At 36.2% G+C, this 16,062-nt stretch overlaps 1 protein-coding gene across 2 annotated transcripts in view; it reads right to left on the bottom strand.

Moving 5' to 3' along the window:
• Positions 1-16,062, bottom strand: part of LOC147067042 (uncharacterized) — a 105,959-nt gene that overhangs the window by 78,407 nt on the left and 11,490 nt on the right. The window lies entirely within an intron of this gene.

The raw sequence follows: 16,062 nt of genomic DNA, 5'->3' as shown, positions 1-16,062 counted from the left end.
CAAAATAAGAACGCTCCTATTAAATTTAAGATCGTCGCTTTTTGGTATAATTTTCAAATATCGAACAAGATGGCGACGGCAAAAAAAACCAAAGAATGGAACAATTAATTTTGAAACGAAACAAGCATTAGTGATGAAATAATTCAGAAGGTTTTTTCCTGTAAATGAGAGGGTATCATCAACTAGGGTTTCTTTTATACCGTTAGATAACGATATATTAGATAACCTCTCTATGGCAATACGGATAATAATGAATTAGTAATCAGGTTGTTTCCAGGGTTGCAGATAAAAAAAAATCGAGGTGCAGTATGAAAAATGGTTGTTTTTTCTAAAATCTAGAATTTTAGAATGTAAGTAAGTAAATAAAATATCTTTCAGCTGTTTTCATTTGTACTATGGTGTTAAATGCAAATGGCAAACAAATTTTGAAAATAGCCGATATACTGGATTATGTATTAGGTTAAGTTAGGTTTTCATTCTTGAATTCATGAATTTTACCTAAATTGGCTATGGAAAATCCCGCCTGGCTTCCTGTAAACCAACTTTTACCTAAAACACACAAAATACGTAATAAAAACAACCGAAATACAAAGGAATGACAGTATAAAATAGGTAGGTACCTATGTAATTAAATTAGAAATACAGAACAACGCGTAATTTTTTTTATCTCGGTGCTATATAGACGACCGTATAGTATGCGGTCATCTCTTTCCAATAAGAAAGCTCACGCCGAACTGTGCTACGGTGAAATGAAATACGTACAAATTACATGTAACCATGAAAAGCACATTGTGCAATGAGTACTGGAAAACCAAAGAGTGTGGCCATATTTGGATTTGGTGATTTTGTAAGTAGCGACGCGTGATCTCATGGAATGTTGTTTTTATTAAAGCGCGTAAAATCGTATGATGTGGACTGTACAAACTTCATTTAAATTTTGAGTACGTGCATTTGTATAGCAGCAAAAGTTCAGATACCATTATATAATTTGTATGCGGTCATCATGTGTACCTTAGTCTGGACATTCGCTATTATTATCGTATTTTAGTGGTAACTACCTAACAAGCATAACATGGTCGCATTATCACAATTATTACTCTATTGGAAATATGTGGCCATGGTTTTAACGCGTGTAAAACTCAGATTGTTAATGCATCAGCCGCATTGAATTAAGATTGAAAGTTTGAAAATCTCTGATCTAAATAAATTTGTGATGATAATGGCACATCATATTATTGTGATACCTCATAAATAAAACGTGAAACATTTTGACTGCACCCAGAAAAATACTACCTAACGGTTTTCAACGACAAACCGAATAGGTGACTATAAAAAATCAATATATCATTGAATGACGAAACAACGTATTTTAACGAAAAGCAATGGGTTATATCGCAGAACAGATTAATATAAAATTCAACATACTTACATAATTGCACACTGCACATACTGCACGTCTATAATGCGCGTTTCATTTTCTTAGGACACTAACACATTCAAAACTCTGCTTAAAATGTAGTGTATTTTTGGTATAGCCTAACTGAATTCTATTTTTAATTAATTGCTTTTTTTATTCAACGAATAATTCACAAGATTTAAGAATGTAACATTCTAATTATTGAACATACATAATTTAAAGTAATACCGGCTTTGATTTAAAATACAAAAGCCGATAGCCAAAAGTAGCTCAATTTAGAAAGCGCTTCAGAGAGTATTATAAGAGCGTTATTAGTTAAAATTTGTCGTTATTAAGTATGGTACCTTTAGGATAGTGGTATATGTGCGTGGACTCGAAACCCGAGAGATGCAGGTTCGATTCTTTTTTTCAAAAAGATTTTCTCTATTGGTTATAATATATTTTCTCAGAAAATTTTCTTTGTTTTCAAAATTATGTAATTATGTTGAATTTTATATTAATCTATTCTGCGATATCAGAAGTCACTAACTCCAGTTTTGACGAAATTGAGATTTTAATATCATTATGTAGAAAAAGTAATGCTTCTTGAGTGGTAGAAGTTACGATTTAAGATTATTGAACATATAAAAAAATAGAAGTAATGAATAACTCAAAAAATAAAGATTTTACAACCATTTTAAGAATACCAAAAACACAAAACATTGATTATCTCAGAACTGTGTATTTGGAGTTAATGACTTCTGCCTGTACGCCCACGATATAATATAGTGTAATGGAATATAGCCTAACGGAATTATATTTATTAATCGCTTTTGTGCATAGATCGCTTGAAAATGAGGCAAGTTTCAGTATGCCGATTGCATTGACTGGCATAGTAGTATACGAATCGACCTTTACGATTACGTGTTCCAACGTTCTCAGCGATTATGACTCTCGGATTAGTTTAAATTTCATGGCCAACTATTTCGTTGCATTTTATTATATCTATGGATCGGCACATTGTAGATAGTTAGTGCGAGAACGCGGCGCGGCGGCGTCTTGCGAAACTCAAACGTATGACCGTGTGTAAAATGTTCGTAGACAGTGTCTTTTTTGGGGCATAATACACACGGTTATACGTTTGAGTTTCGTAAGACGCCGCCGCGCCGCGCCGCGCCCGCCAAATCACTACGACCGAGCACTTAGTTGCATTGCAGCGGCGCCCTAGAGAGCGTCGCGATATACCCTTAGATGATTCTACACAGTAGACAAAATGTCGCCCCCAAGCATCTCGAAAATGAAGCCATATTTTTATTATCCTTTCATTACTCCAATATCTAAGAAATTTGTATGGTCAGGTACATTAAATCCACTAAAACATACAAAATTAAATTTAAATTGTTTTTTACCCAAGAGTGGGGGGATTTTTTTTGATGTTGGTAATACGGTGGCTTCTTACGTGTAATTTTTGCGATACATTAATTTGCTCTACCTTGAGGAATTAAGGGGTATCCGCGTCGCTTTTCTTCTTCACAAAATTTCGCAACATTTGTAATGCAATTTTTAGCCGGAGATCGCAAAGGTTTAGGCATTATTAAATCAATAATCGATGAGGGTGTGACTTTTGGATACAGACTAAAATTATGGACCAGGAGCAGTAGGTGGGACGCTCTGTAAAAGGGGGTGCATCTTTAGTTTCGACGGCCAACGCAACTTTCGTGCGCACTGGTTAATAAGTCAAACTGTAATTATTGAAAAATCTGCAAGTGTCGTTTCTGGTCACCAAGGACGTCGAAGGGCAACGGAAGTAAACTAGACATCGCGAACCCGACAAAAACAGTCCTGTTAAACCTTTTATATTAATTAATATATTTTGTTTCCAAGCAGTGAGCTGATTTTTTTATTGGAAAGATATTTTAGTTATTACTAGGTTTGGGTAGCTATTTCTATGTAGGTATACCAAATAATGATTCTCTTCGATTTGCGCCCTTCAAGTAACTGCCGCCCTACCCCACGGGACGTCACTGGTAGGTACCTACTACAGTAGGTAGGTAGTAACATTTTTATATTGTAATTTGACATCAACGACTGGTCAGACGAGATACGGAAAAGGTTTTTCCAATATGTTGTCGAGAAAAAGTATGCCAGAGATAATAATTTCCTACGAATTTGTAATTATTCACACTAATTATAGTACGTACCTAAGCGTATTTTTTTATTATAAAGAAACAATATTTTTCCTAGCTCAACAAAATATTCTTCGAGGTTATAAATATCTATTTCCCTTATTCGTCCAGGAGTATTTTACTGTGCGAAGTACATATTATTTTAAGGGGGGACATGCTCGTCGAAGGTCAAAATTGAGTTTTTATTGTATTTTCAAACCATGATCCTGGACACTCCTTAAACGTTGTAGATAATCTATTTATATAATTTTGAAGCCTTATTATCCTTTATAGTTATTTTAAACATTTGATGACTGCATGAAGTATTTTTGTTACATAAAATAGTATTCTTTTAAACCTCTCGCTCTAATGTTTTAGAATATAGTCATATTTCGGTACAGAACTGTGCAGTGGTGTTAAGATTTTTTACATTTATTAATTTTTAAACGCATTTATAAAACCATTAGTATAATTTATTACGAGATAATTTTTGTAAAATATTCACGATAAAAAATTATTTTGATAATCTCTGTGATCCCAAATTTGACAAGAATTAGGCATTTTATTATTCAAAAAATCGGCAAGATTAACACATTTGAAGATGATTCTAAAGATATTTATTATAAGCTATGTCTTTGACCATTCAAGTGTGATAAAAATCTTATGAATAATGATTGCTTTATAATAATTATTGACCTAAGAATAAGGTAGTGTTTTTTTGAAATACGCCATTTCTTTTGTCATTCCCTAGTGCTTAAGCTACAACATACGGCCGTAGCCATAAAATGACCAACTATAATTAAAGTAGGGAGTAAAATTATGTTAACGCGCGTGTTTGAACATGTACCTAACCGAATTTTTTTTTATTTTTTTTTTAAACGGTACATGTTCAAACACGCGCGTCAATATCATTTTACTCTTTACTTCAATTATAGTTTGTCAATTTATGGCTACGGCCGTATGTTGTAGCTTAACCACTGGGGAATGACAAAAGAAATGGCGTATTTCAAAAAAACACTACCTTATTCTTAGGTCAATAATTATTATAAAGCAATCATTATTCATAAGATGTTTATCACACTTGAATGGTCAAAGACATAGCTTATAATAAATATCTTTAGAATCATCTTGAAATGTGTTAATCTTGCCGATTTTTTGAATAATAAAATGCCTAATTCTTGTCAAATTTGGGATCACAGAGATTATCAATATAATTTTTTATCGTGAATATTTTACAAAAATTATCTCGTAATAAATTATGCTAATGGTTTTATAAATGCGTTTAAAAATTAATAAATGTAAAAAATCTTAACACCACTGCACAGTTATGTACCGAAATATGACTATATTCTAAAACATTAGAGCGAGAGGTTTAAAAGAATACTATTTTATGTAACAAAAATACTTCATGCAGTCATCAAATGTTTAAAATAACTATAAAGGATAATAAGGCTTCAAAAGTATATAAATAGATCATCTACAACGTTTAAGGAGTGTCCAGGATCATGGTTTGAATATACAATAAAAACTCAATTTTGACCTTCGACGAGCATGTCCCCCCTTAAGTAGCTGTGGACTAAACACAACATATTCCGCACGCCAGTAGGTACGTCACTTAACATTATTATATTGTATTCATTTAGGATTTCAATCTTTGGCAGAATCATCAATCCCCTACTTCAGAATCAGTAATTCTGACCCCAAATCCATACAGAACACAATATAAAATCAATACAACAAATTGTCGGTATAGTTAGTAAATAATCGTATGCGATAACGTTAATTCTTATCGATGTTTTACCAGTAGGTAGTGTGGGCAACTATAAATATAATATATACCTATAATATCTAATTGGTTTATAGCACCTGCCTTTCCGAGTAAAAAATACAATAATTCTCTGTTTATTGTGCTGAAAAATATCTCAATATTCATCATTATACCTAGGAGGGTGGGGTCGATTCATTGCTGGATGAAGGCCTCCAACATAGCTATCTCCGCTCTTCTATGTTCCTAGTTATTCACTGACTGTTCGTTTAGTCCACTTTAGGTGCCACGATTTGTTCACGGGTTATCGACTGGCCAAGAGATATTTTGACCCATTGGATACAGCTTTCAAAACGTGAGCGTGATCTTTTTAAGTTACGCCCAACATGCATCTGCTTATGCCTAACTCTTAATTTTTGGATTTTTATTAAATTAGGGTTCATGTTACACATACACACGTTAGCACTGGTAGCACAAATAGGTTAGATACTTAACGGTTTAGGCACAATGGTTACTATAAATTTTAATGATACTATTTAGGCATCCGAACGCGTTTCTTGTCAGTTTGATTGTGCGAGCAATCTCGTCCAGGATAATATGTCTATATACATTTATTGTCCGAGATAAAAGTAGTTGTCGGCTTGCTCGATTAGACTACCATTGACGAGAATCACCTTGGGGTCAGCTTCATTACCTATATCTTCGAATTTTTTTTCTTCAAACGCACTTTATGGCTTTCATTTGTAAATTATAATGTTCCTGCATCATATCATGGAGGTCATGACGATTTTTTCATTGCTACTATAGGTACTGATGTCATTGGTTATTGTGATAAAAAGGAAACAAAAGAATCGTGGATCGCAATAGTTTATTACGAAGTTTGGAATTGGAACGAGTGCTTCAATAGATTCTTATATTAAGATTAAGAGAGATCATTATAAATGCACCGTTCATGAACGACGGACTTGAAACAGTGTGACTTCATGACTGATTCATGACGTCATGAGTGAAAAGCTATGTTACCACCGAGGCAATGTTCTTTATAAATAAACGCTCTTAAGACAGAAGCGAGTCAGATAAACGCAATCAATGGCCAGGAGAGGCGCCAGATGTGTGACTCGTAAGGTGAAAAGTGAAGAGAAATTTCGTTCACTGTGATCAGCTATGGCCTGGGATATACTCGTAGAAGTGACTTCTAAGAGGGTGAGGTGAAAGTATTTGGCTATTCGTGACTCAAATGATATAATCAATCATAATGAGATGTGACATGTGATTGACGCGAAGACTTAGCCGGCTCGCACATCTAAACTCGTCCCGTCTGCGGTACAGCTATAAATCAAACCTTGTAGGAATGTAGCATGCATGTTGCATATTCGACTGCGCACATCAAAGTCGTCAAACGCCATTGTACACAAATGCCATCAGACGCCGAAACAGCGATATTATGTATTGGTAACCGCAGAAATTTAAGTAGAAGGAAAAAAATATTGGATTTATCTGTTAATCAGGAACATCTCCTAGTATTCTTTTTTTCTTTTGACCATGTCCGATCCTAATAGGATCATATGGGCCTCCACAGAGTGGAGGTTTGTATTAACAGATTTTATTTTTGCGAGAAATGGATGTCAGCCACTTGCTCAACCTATTAGGACCATACTCTGACTCATGCACAAATTGAAAACAATATGTGAACTTGCCAGACCCAGGATTCGAACCTGGGACCCTCGACACTATAGACCGGCGCTTAATCCACGCGGTCATCGTGGGTCTCCAAGTATAGTCATATTATATACACGGATATTTCTCAATTTCTTCAACGAAGTAAATGTTGTTGCGCTCATCTGCTTTTGGACGTGGATAAAAAGGAGATACGGCGACTGATGAGCTTGACGTTTCAATAGAAATGGTCAAATGGCCGACTGGTAGCGTGTGCGTACGCGTAACTGCAACACGGATCGATGAGAGACATGCAATGCGAGTCGCGTGAAATTTGTTGCTAGCGACACCAGTTGTTTTTTTCAAACTGAAATGTTTCATTCCAGCAGTGTGCGAAGGTCTATAATATAACGTGTGTTTTGTGAATACCTAACGGTTACGTCACATCGACGTATTCGACATGTTACGAGGCGAGTTTAGATGGGCGAGCCGGCTAACGTTAACTCTGTGTTAAGTGACTCATTTCCAAAACCTCAAATAAAATTATAGCATTAGAAAAAAATGCATTGGTATTTGTATAAATGTTTCCCTGTACGAGTCTGTGTACGTTGGTTAGGTATACCTAAATAGTACAATATTGTGTTTAGCCAATAAAATAGCTTATCTGACTAGAGATATGACTAAAGTAAATATTGGCCATATAGATAAAGTGGATTATGTAGGAGAACACGCGCATCATTCCCAATTTTTACAGGCACAACGTGTATTCTGATACAATGTAATATTATAACATGTAACGAGTCATTGGTAAATAATTTGGAACATGGTAAATGGTTATGGTAAAGAATCTAAGTCAGTAAACTTTGTAGGAAAAACACTTCTGTGATTATGTTGTCTTACATTTTCTCACCATACGAATATTAACAAAAAAAAAACGTTTTCATTCTAAAGTAATGATGCTTACTTTCATGAGATACCTATCTGTGGTTAAGCACTTGCAAAAAAAAAATACGTAGGTAAAATTTTATGTGATCAATGGTGACTCGTATGGTGAGCAACGTTAGGGCATCACCATGGCCACCACAAAGGGGGGCTGACAGGGCTCTAGCCTGAGGGCCCAGCGAGGCGAGTGACCAGATAAGTGAGACATCACAAATGTGCATTAATAGTAAAAAAAAGTCGCCTGCGGCGTTATTTTACTTCCTATAACATTATTATATAAAATTATGTGGTTGTACGGTACAACTCCATAATTCAAATGGATATTAAAATATACAAAAAAAATCATTAAATATACACATTAATTTTACCGCGTACCTACACGATTTGGAAGACGCTACTGTAGAGCGTCACACTGCCTTTATCCTTAGCGATGGGTCGGGGGGGGCGCCAAAGATCCTAGCCTGGGGGCCCGTTTCAGGATGTGGGGGCCATGGGCATCACACATACCTTTCTTTCTGATATTAACCGATTATTCAACTTACAAAAAAAATAACAATACGTACAACATGACACGAAGTTCCGATTAAAGTAATGTTGAAGTAAGTACATAATAGTAGTGAAACAATCACAGAAACACCCAGGCATAAGAAAATCACATACATATATCGTGAACTCACCGAGATCGAGTCCGGAACCCCAGGTATGATAAACCAGTGGCTTACGCATTGGATTACAAGGGTCGTCCACCCTAGATATTCACTATATTCTAAATTCTTCATTTTAGACCTTCATAAACTGTTAACAAACATTTTGTTTTGTATCTGGCTGTTGACGGAAAACATGCGCACATGCATTAACAAACGAGTGGTGGCCATATTTGCGAGATTTTTTTACTGTTTCATCGGAAGTAGCGGCGTGTAGTTTTGTGAAATCTTGTTTTGACTAAAGTGCGAAAATTTGTACGACGTGGACTGTCCGAATCACATTTAATTTGTTAATAATATTTCCAGGAATTGAGTTCTAAAAAAATGTTTGTACACGAGCATTTGTGTGGCGGCAAAAGTTTAAACACAATTGTATAATTCATTTGCGGGCAGATGTGTAGACATTGGTCTGGACTACGCTTCTTAAGTTTGGCGGTTGGAATATGATGAAGCGTTGATACGGCTACAAATTTTCAGAATAACCCTAGTCCTTATCAACGTAGGTAGGTAACAGTACTTTACCATCAGTTAAGTGAGTACGAAATAGGTACGTTTCACAGACATAAATAATATTTCAAAATAGTGCGATCGATAAAACGATCGCGTTTGATACTGTCGATAGTGATGCCATCTGTAATAGGTACTAATACCAGCTACTTTTGTGACGGCAGGCAAACCGCTTGCTCTTGGAATACATTCCTCGCGTTCAGCCGTAAACTCAATTAACCACGCACTGATATGGGAATGCGACAAAAACCTTTAGTACAGCGGTCACATGTGACCAAATCAATGGAGTGTATTCCTCTCTAAGGCCTAAACGCCCTAAACGGCATAAACAAACGAAGAAAATTATTTTCATATTCAGTATTTGATTTTCTGCTGTAAGATTAGGACGCGTTATAAATATTTGAATACTTTCCTCAGACTATACTTCAGCTGAGGCATGGTCTAAAAAGATCGTGACTACGCGACGCGCAGATTGTGCAAACGACGCGTGACTAGAGTTGGGTTTCGGGAATGTCCCGACGGGAATTCTCGAGAAATTTTCGAGATTTTCCATCCCGAATCTCAAGAATTGAGATTTTCTCGGGAAATACCCAACTCTATGCGTGACGAACAAAACATAGTTTGTCATACAAATTCAACATGCGTCCATTTAATGTTATGTCTATTGTTATATTAGCAACGATAATAATATATTCATTGACATGTTTTCTTTTTCGAGTAAATGCGTAACGTTTTTAGTCATCTTTACACGATTTAAGAATATTTTCCTCCGACGCCATCACAAAACAAATTGACGTGCTCACAGCTCGACTATCGCTCTCCGATTGGCAACGAGCGCGAAATTATGTCCCACCTATTGTTGAAAATTATTTGCCGTTTCACTAATGTGATGCTCTGGAAATAAATACTACGTACTGAGACGTGCGCTGTGTACAATTTAATTTAACCAGTGACAACATTGTACTGTACCAATTTGTAATAAATTCGAATAAATCATTTTTCCAAAATATTAGTAAGTTTTCATCCTTCCTTCACAAAAACATTTTCTACCCTTCACTACCACGATTCCCCCGTATTCGTCCGGAGCTAGAAAAGGTACCTATGTTAGTAAAGGAAGGACAGATTATTCTGTCGAGTTGCCTGCACTGCCATAAAAATCTGACACCGTTCTACCTACTTGTTGGTCGTGTGGAAAAATATATCATCGCAAAGTCACCACAAAATGCATCACATCGATTATAATTTCCTAAGATATTTTTTATTCAATTAATAATACACAATACCTATTTAAGAATGTACCTAGCTTTACACTACACACATCAGCCATGAAATGTTGGTTGTAGAATAACCGGTTACACGTAAATTGTACGTATTACATTTCACCGTAGCACAGTTCGCCGTGAGCTTTCTTATCGGAAAGAGATGACCGTAGTATTGCAGACAATAATGTTCAAATTTTATTAGATCCTAACCAAACCTAATAAATAATCCAGTAGGTAGGTATATCGGCCATTTTCAAAATTTGTTTGCCGCTGGCTTCCTGTAAACCGACAAAAACCGTGTTTTATTTAGACATGAATTTTATCTCAGTACTATACGACCCAAAGAGGTTGGACGGTCTTTAATATACGACCATATATTTCCGATACAACATTTCACGGTGAAGTGTGATACGGCGAACTGCATTCGTACAAATTTCAAGACACGGTAGAATATGCATTCGGTGCACTAAAACTAAAAGATGGCCAGCTGCTATAACGCTTCGTTGTACTGGACGTTTTTTTGTTATCTACATAATTCAAATAATTATGCTTCATTTTATAAAACAATATTATACGCTTGTAATATAAACGCAAGGCGATCTTCTTTCAGTGCAGTCATGACAAACAAATCTCAATGCACAGGGGTGCCATCATGTCAAATGAATCTGCCATACAAAACAAACTGCAATTAATTTAATCGTAAGGCCTTGTCCAGATGGCGCGATTTGACTCGCGCGCATTCCAGGTACATGTGTTCTCATTGAACCGTCCACATGTAATCGCCGCGTATCACTTCTCGCGCGCGGTCGAGCTACAGATGACGTCATTGAGCCGTACACATGCACTTGCGATGTATCGCGGCGTGACACGCGTCATCTGGACAAGTTCTTAGATTTCGTAACATATTTCCCTTCATTTTAAAACATTTAGGCTCCGTCTCCAAGGAATAATATTTTATTCTTTTGTTAGATAAATAGCATTCGGACGACTATCGATGCACCGGTATAAATTGTCCGCTGAGTGAGGACGCTAATTGCTAACAATTTGCACATATCTCGTTCAGTATTTTTATACTGTGATGAGCTTAGTTTAATGGAACAGCGGACGATTATGTTGGTATATCTTTAATATACATTCATGTTATCCAAGCCAAAATGCCGGTTCTGCCGACCGGATTTAGGCGTACCTAATGGAAGGCCGCTAAAATTTATGAATATAATATCACGTATTTACGTAGGTCAAGACATACCACATAACAGATTAATAAATAGAATTAAGTTACATTTTGTACCAGGGTTTTGAATGTGTGAGAGTCCTACGAAAATGAAACACACATTATAGGCATGCAATAGTGCGTGTTGCAACCTTCAAATACACCAATGTTGAACGAGTGTCAGTGCATAAGCCGAGAGCAGTTGCCAGAACTAAGGACATGCTTAAAATGACGTATTATTGACACGTGTTTAAATTTATCCCATATTCTTCGAGATCGGTTCCCTGTTACTCCACATCGGTTAGGTATTTCAGTTCCCATTAATTCTGTGTTCCCTGGTACATACTGTATTCATGAGATTGCAGATCTATTCCAACTACGTAATTCCATAACATCTAATAACAACATTACGTTATATTTTATAGAATACCCCCAATGAGGTACGGATGTATTATGGGTGAAAAATGGTTATCTATAAGGCGAATCTTTGAGTTGGTACCCGTGTTTCATCCTTCGTTCGAAATCGTGTTGGCTTCGGGCGAGGTGTATGATGTCGCGTTTGGGTAGTGCGTTATCGCTAACGTCGCAATAAATGACATCTCGGTGAGGTATCCGTCATCAGTGTTATTTTTGACGTTTCATACTAAACGCATAGAATACGTCATAGTATTTTTACCATAATTCTGGATGATTTTATAGTCAAATGATACGATGGAATCATGGCCACCACATTCTGAAGCGGGTCCCCAGGCGAGGATGTTTGGCGGGCCCCCCTACCTATCGCTAAGGGTGAAGGCAGTGTGACGCGCTACACTAGCGTTTTCCATGGTGTACTTTTAGGGATTTTTTGTATTTTTAATATGTACATCCATTTGAATTATGGAGTTGTCGAGTATCGCCACACAGTTAAAAATTGCATCGTACAATCATTAAATTATTAATAATTATTGAACTAAAATAGCGCTGCAGGCGACTTTTTTTACTATTAGAGCAAATTTGTGGTCTGTGTTTATCTCATTTATCGGTCGACTCGTCACGCCGGGCCCTTCCCTTCCTGAGCCCGGGCCCCTAGGCTACAGCCCTGTCAGCCCCCCCTTGTGGGGGCCATGGATGGAATAGTCCGATGATGGGCGATATGATTGGTGTAAACATTTTTGTAAATACCTGGGGCAAAAAAAGACTGGGGTCCCGGCCAGATAAGTGAGATAAACACACACATCACAAATTTGCTCTAATAATATAAAAAAATAATTATTATTTGTCATGCATGGCTGTTTTAATAAAGAAATGTATTACTTGATAAATGATACCCGAGAAGGCATTGTAATCTAGCTAGTCGTTGGTGTATTGTTAAACGATAACAAGGAGCGCGTACTTACAGCTAATATGACGGAAACTACAGCATGCATTAGTCGTAAAACGCGAAACTAAACAATATTAGAACGATAACAATTCGTTGATATCAACAATTCTCTCACGTTACTTCAGTGGGTAAAATAATTAGTAATCTTGAAGTAATTCTGTAACGCGGGTTTCAAAAAGTCAAATTCCGGTTTACCACAATTTCCGGTTTGTTTTGCCGCCATTAATAGAAGCGTTATCGCTACACGGAAAGGACTAAGTATAAAATCAGCGGGCCATAGATAATTGCTATAATAATACAATTATCATTTACTTATATTAAAATGGAGAAATGCAAGATTGCACAAATACGCTTAATACTGACAGAGAAACTGGCTACACGTGACATTAAACTGAACTACATAAGCTACGACATGGCCCCCACGTCCTGAAGCGGGCCCCAGGCCAGAATCTTTTATGGCCCCCCTACCTATCGCTCAGGTTAAAGGTAGTGTGACACTCAACAGTTGTGTTTTCCAAATAGTGTTCGAGGTAAAATTAATTTAATTAATTATTTAAATTAATTAATTTAATACATCTATCTACTTGTATTATGGAGTTTTCGACACACACACATCAATACCAAACAATCAAAAATTGCATTGCACAGCCTCATATTTGAAAACATTAATATCCCTGAAGAAAAATAGCGCCGCAGTCACCTTTTCTTACTATTACAGCAAATTTGGAATGTGCATTAAACTCATTTATCTTGTCGAACCGCCACGCAGGGCCCTCCTTGAAACCGGGCCCCCAAGCTAGAGCCCTACCAACCCCTCCCTTGTGGAGGCCATGAGCTACGAACAACCCCACCATTAAAAAATATATAATGATTTTAAGCAAAAATAATAAACATTAAGGACCTACCTACATACACTATCTATAATCTTTTTTTTTTAAGAAACCACGAATAAATAGACATAACATTAATATACATATAATTGGATTGTATTTTATATAAATTAAAATATTTAATTTCATATACTTATATACATTATAATATTCTTAGCGACACTACATCACGCGATGAGGTCCAATGCTAATAGTGTAATAAGTAATATAAGTGAGATCAAAAAAGTAACAAACACCCACCGGTCGAACCCGGAGTCCCCGGATGAAAAGCCCGCACCTTGCGGACTACGAGGGCACGAGAGTTGACAACAGCTTTTCGCAGATAATTTTTTCATTAATATTATAGAAGGGTGTTAAATATAAATAAATTAAATTAAATTTATAGGATTTCAAAATATGACAAAATAAATAATTATATAAAGTTCTGTCAATTGCTATTAGGTATAGGTAGTTACCTAAATTATATTGTTAAACATAATATGTACATACTTATATTTTGGTGGTGCGAGAAGGTAATAGCGAGGAGAATTAAATCAGCCCATGATGCCGCAGAACTACGAAGTCTACGAGGAATTTAGGTGAACCAACATAATTTAGTGCATCAAAGTTTTCCGAGTAAAAGCTCAGATACACAGTACTACAGTTGCAGCGAGTCGACGCAGGTCTTATTTGATTCCAAATGCATCCGACTAGAATCTCCAGTTGGATAAAAAATCCAATTTTGTAAACTGTGTCGGATCCCCGGTAAGGTTTGGATCGACAAGCCCGGAAGGTTTTTGACGTGAATAAGTACTACATGATTGGATGGCATGGATCGTTACTTTGAATTGGAAGAGGATATATCGAAATGGGGACGTAGGGCCAACCTCGGGTTGTTGCTCCACAAATGATAACGACGATTAAGCATAGCTGAAAGGCAAAACGATTTTCAAAAACGTTCGAAGATATTATAATAAAATTGAAGCAAAATGATTAAAAAATGCATAATTATGTGGCCCGGCGATTGGACAGGCCACCAGATTCGACAAAGCGCGTGGTGCTTCGTAGCCCCCATGCACTCACTACAAAAATACAAAGTTGTGCGCGATAAGAGAGACCCTTATCTCGCGGGGCAAGGCGCGCCGGGTGCGCCGGTTTACCACGATACACTCTCATTCAAACAACAATTCCGATGACGATTAAAAATCCCATCTAAATTGGCAACATTAAACTGAATTTATTTAATTTTAAGCAAAGAGTAATATAAAATATGACATTTTAAACAATTTAAAAATGTTATGCGATCGATTATTTGTGTTATATAGGTTATAGATGGAGATTAATGCGTGAGCGTGTAGTTTTCTTAGGCGGAGTGGTTTGCAGTAGCTAGCTGTGTAGGAAGGAAGGGCCCGGTATGGCACCGGTTCCCAGAGAAGCCGAGCGGAGCCAGGGTTGGTTGACCGCGCTATCATCCACGCCGCCATTATCAACGAGGAAACAGTAACGATAGCTAATACTCTTGTAGCTTGTCGGTCGTGTGGCCGTGGACTTACCTTCGAAACAATATGTCGGAAGACGTCGTAAAAAGGGGAAACCATAAATTATAGATAATTTAGCATTGACAATACTTCACTGTCACTGAAAAATAATGTTATTCACAAGTAGTATCGGCGTCAAACGAACATCGTCCACTCTATTATTATTATTATTATATTACGAACGAGCATTTTCCATAAACAAGAAGATTTAAAAAAAATGGTAAATTCTAAATATAAACTAATGATAAAAAAATGTTGAGCGCATTTTAGAACACGATATATTTTAGCATATACTTTAACCCCTGAAAATTATCCCTCTAATTTCCCAATTCAATAATTTTTAAGAAAATGTGAAAATTGCTGTATGAATTTTGTATTATCGATTTTGTTTAAAAAATATCGAAAAAATGAAAGTTCTCATATTTATTTTTACAGATAGAGATAAAGATTGCAATTCCTAGAAGGTGAGTAAAGTTATGCATAATCATGCTAGCCAATGTTTAAAAATAAATAGCAAGTAGATAGGTAGATCATGATTTTTTCTGTTTTGGTCACATTAATTCATGGTGAAAAATGCACTGTATTAATTAAAATAAAACACAAAATTTATAGTACCAATTCCACTTTTTTTAATATTTTGGAATTATGTATTACATACTATAAATTTAACTACGCCATCTAT

The sequence above is a fragment of the Rhyacophila brunnea genome, unplaced genomic scaffold, assembly GCF_057557595.1.
Source record: "Rhyacophila brunnea isolate RB1 unplaced genomic scaffold, BYU_Rbru_1.0 scaffold_4, whole genome shotgun sequence".
Taxonomy (NCBI): domain Eukaryota; kingdom Metazoa; phylum Arthropoda; class Insecta; order Trichoptera; family Rhyacophilidae; genus Rhyacophila; species Rhyacophila brunnea.
Note: the sequence above shows the minus strand (reverse complement) of the source record. Positions and strands in the feature narration are given on the sequence as shown.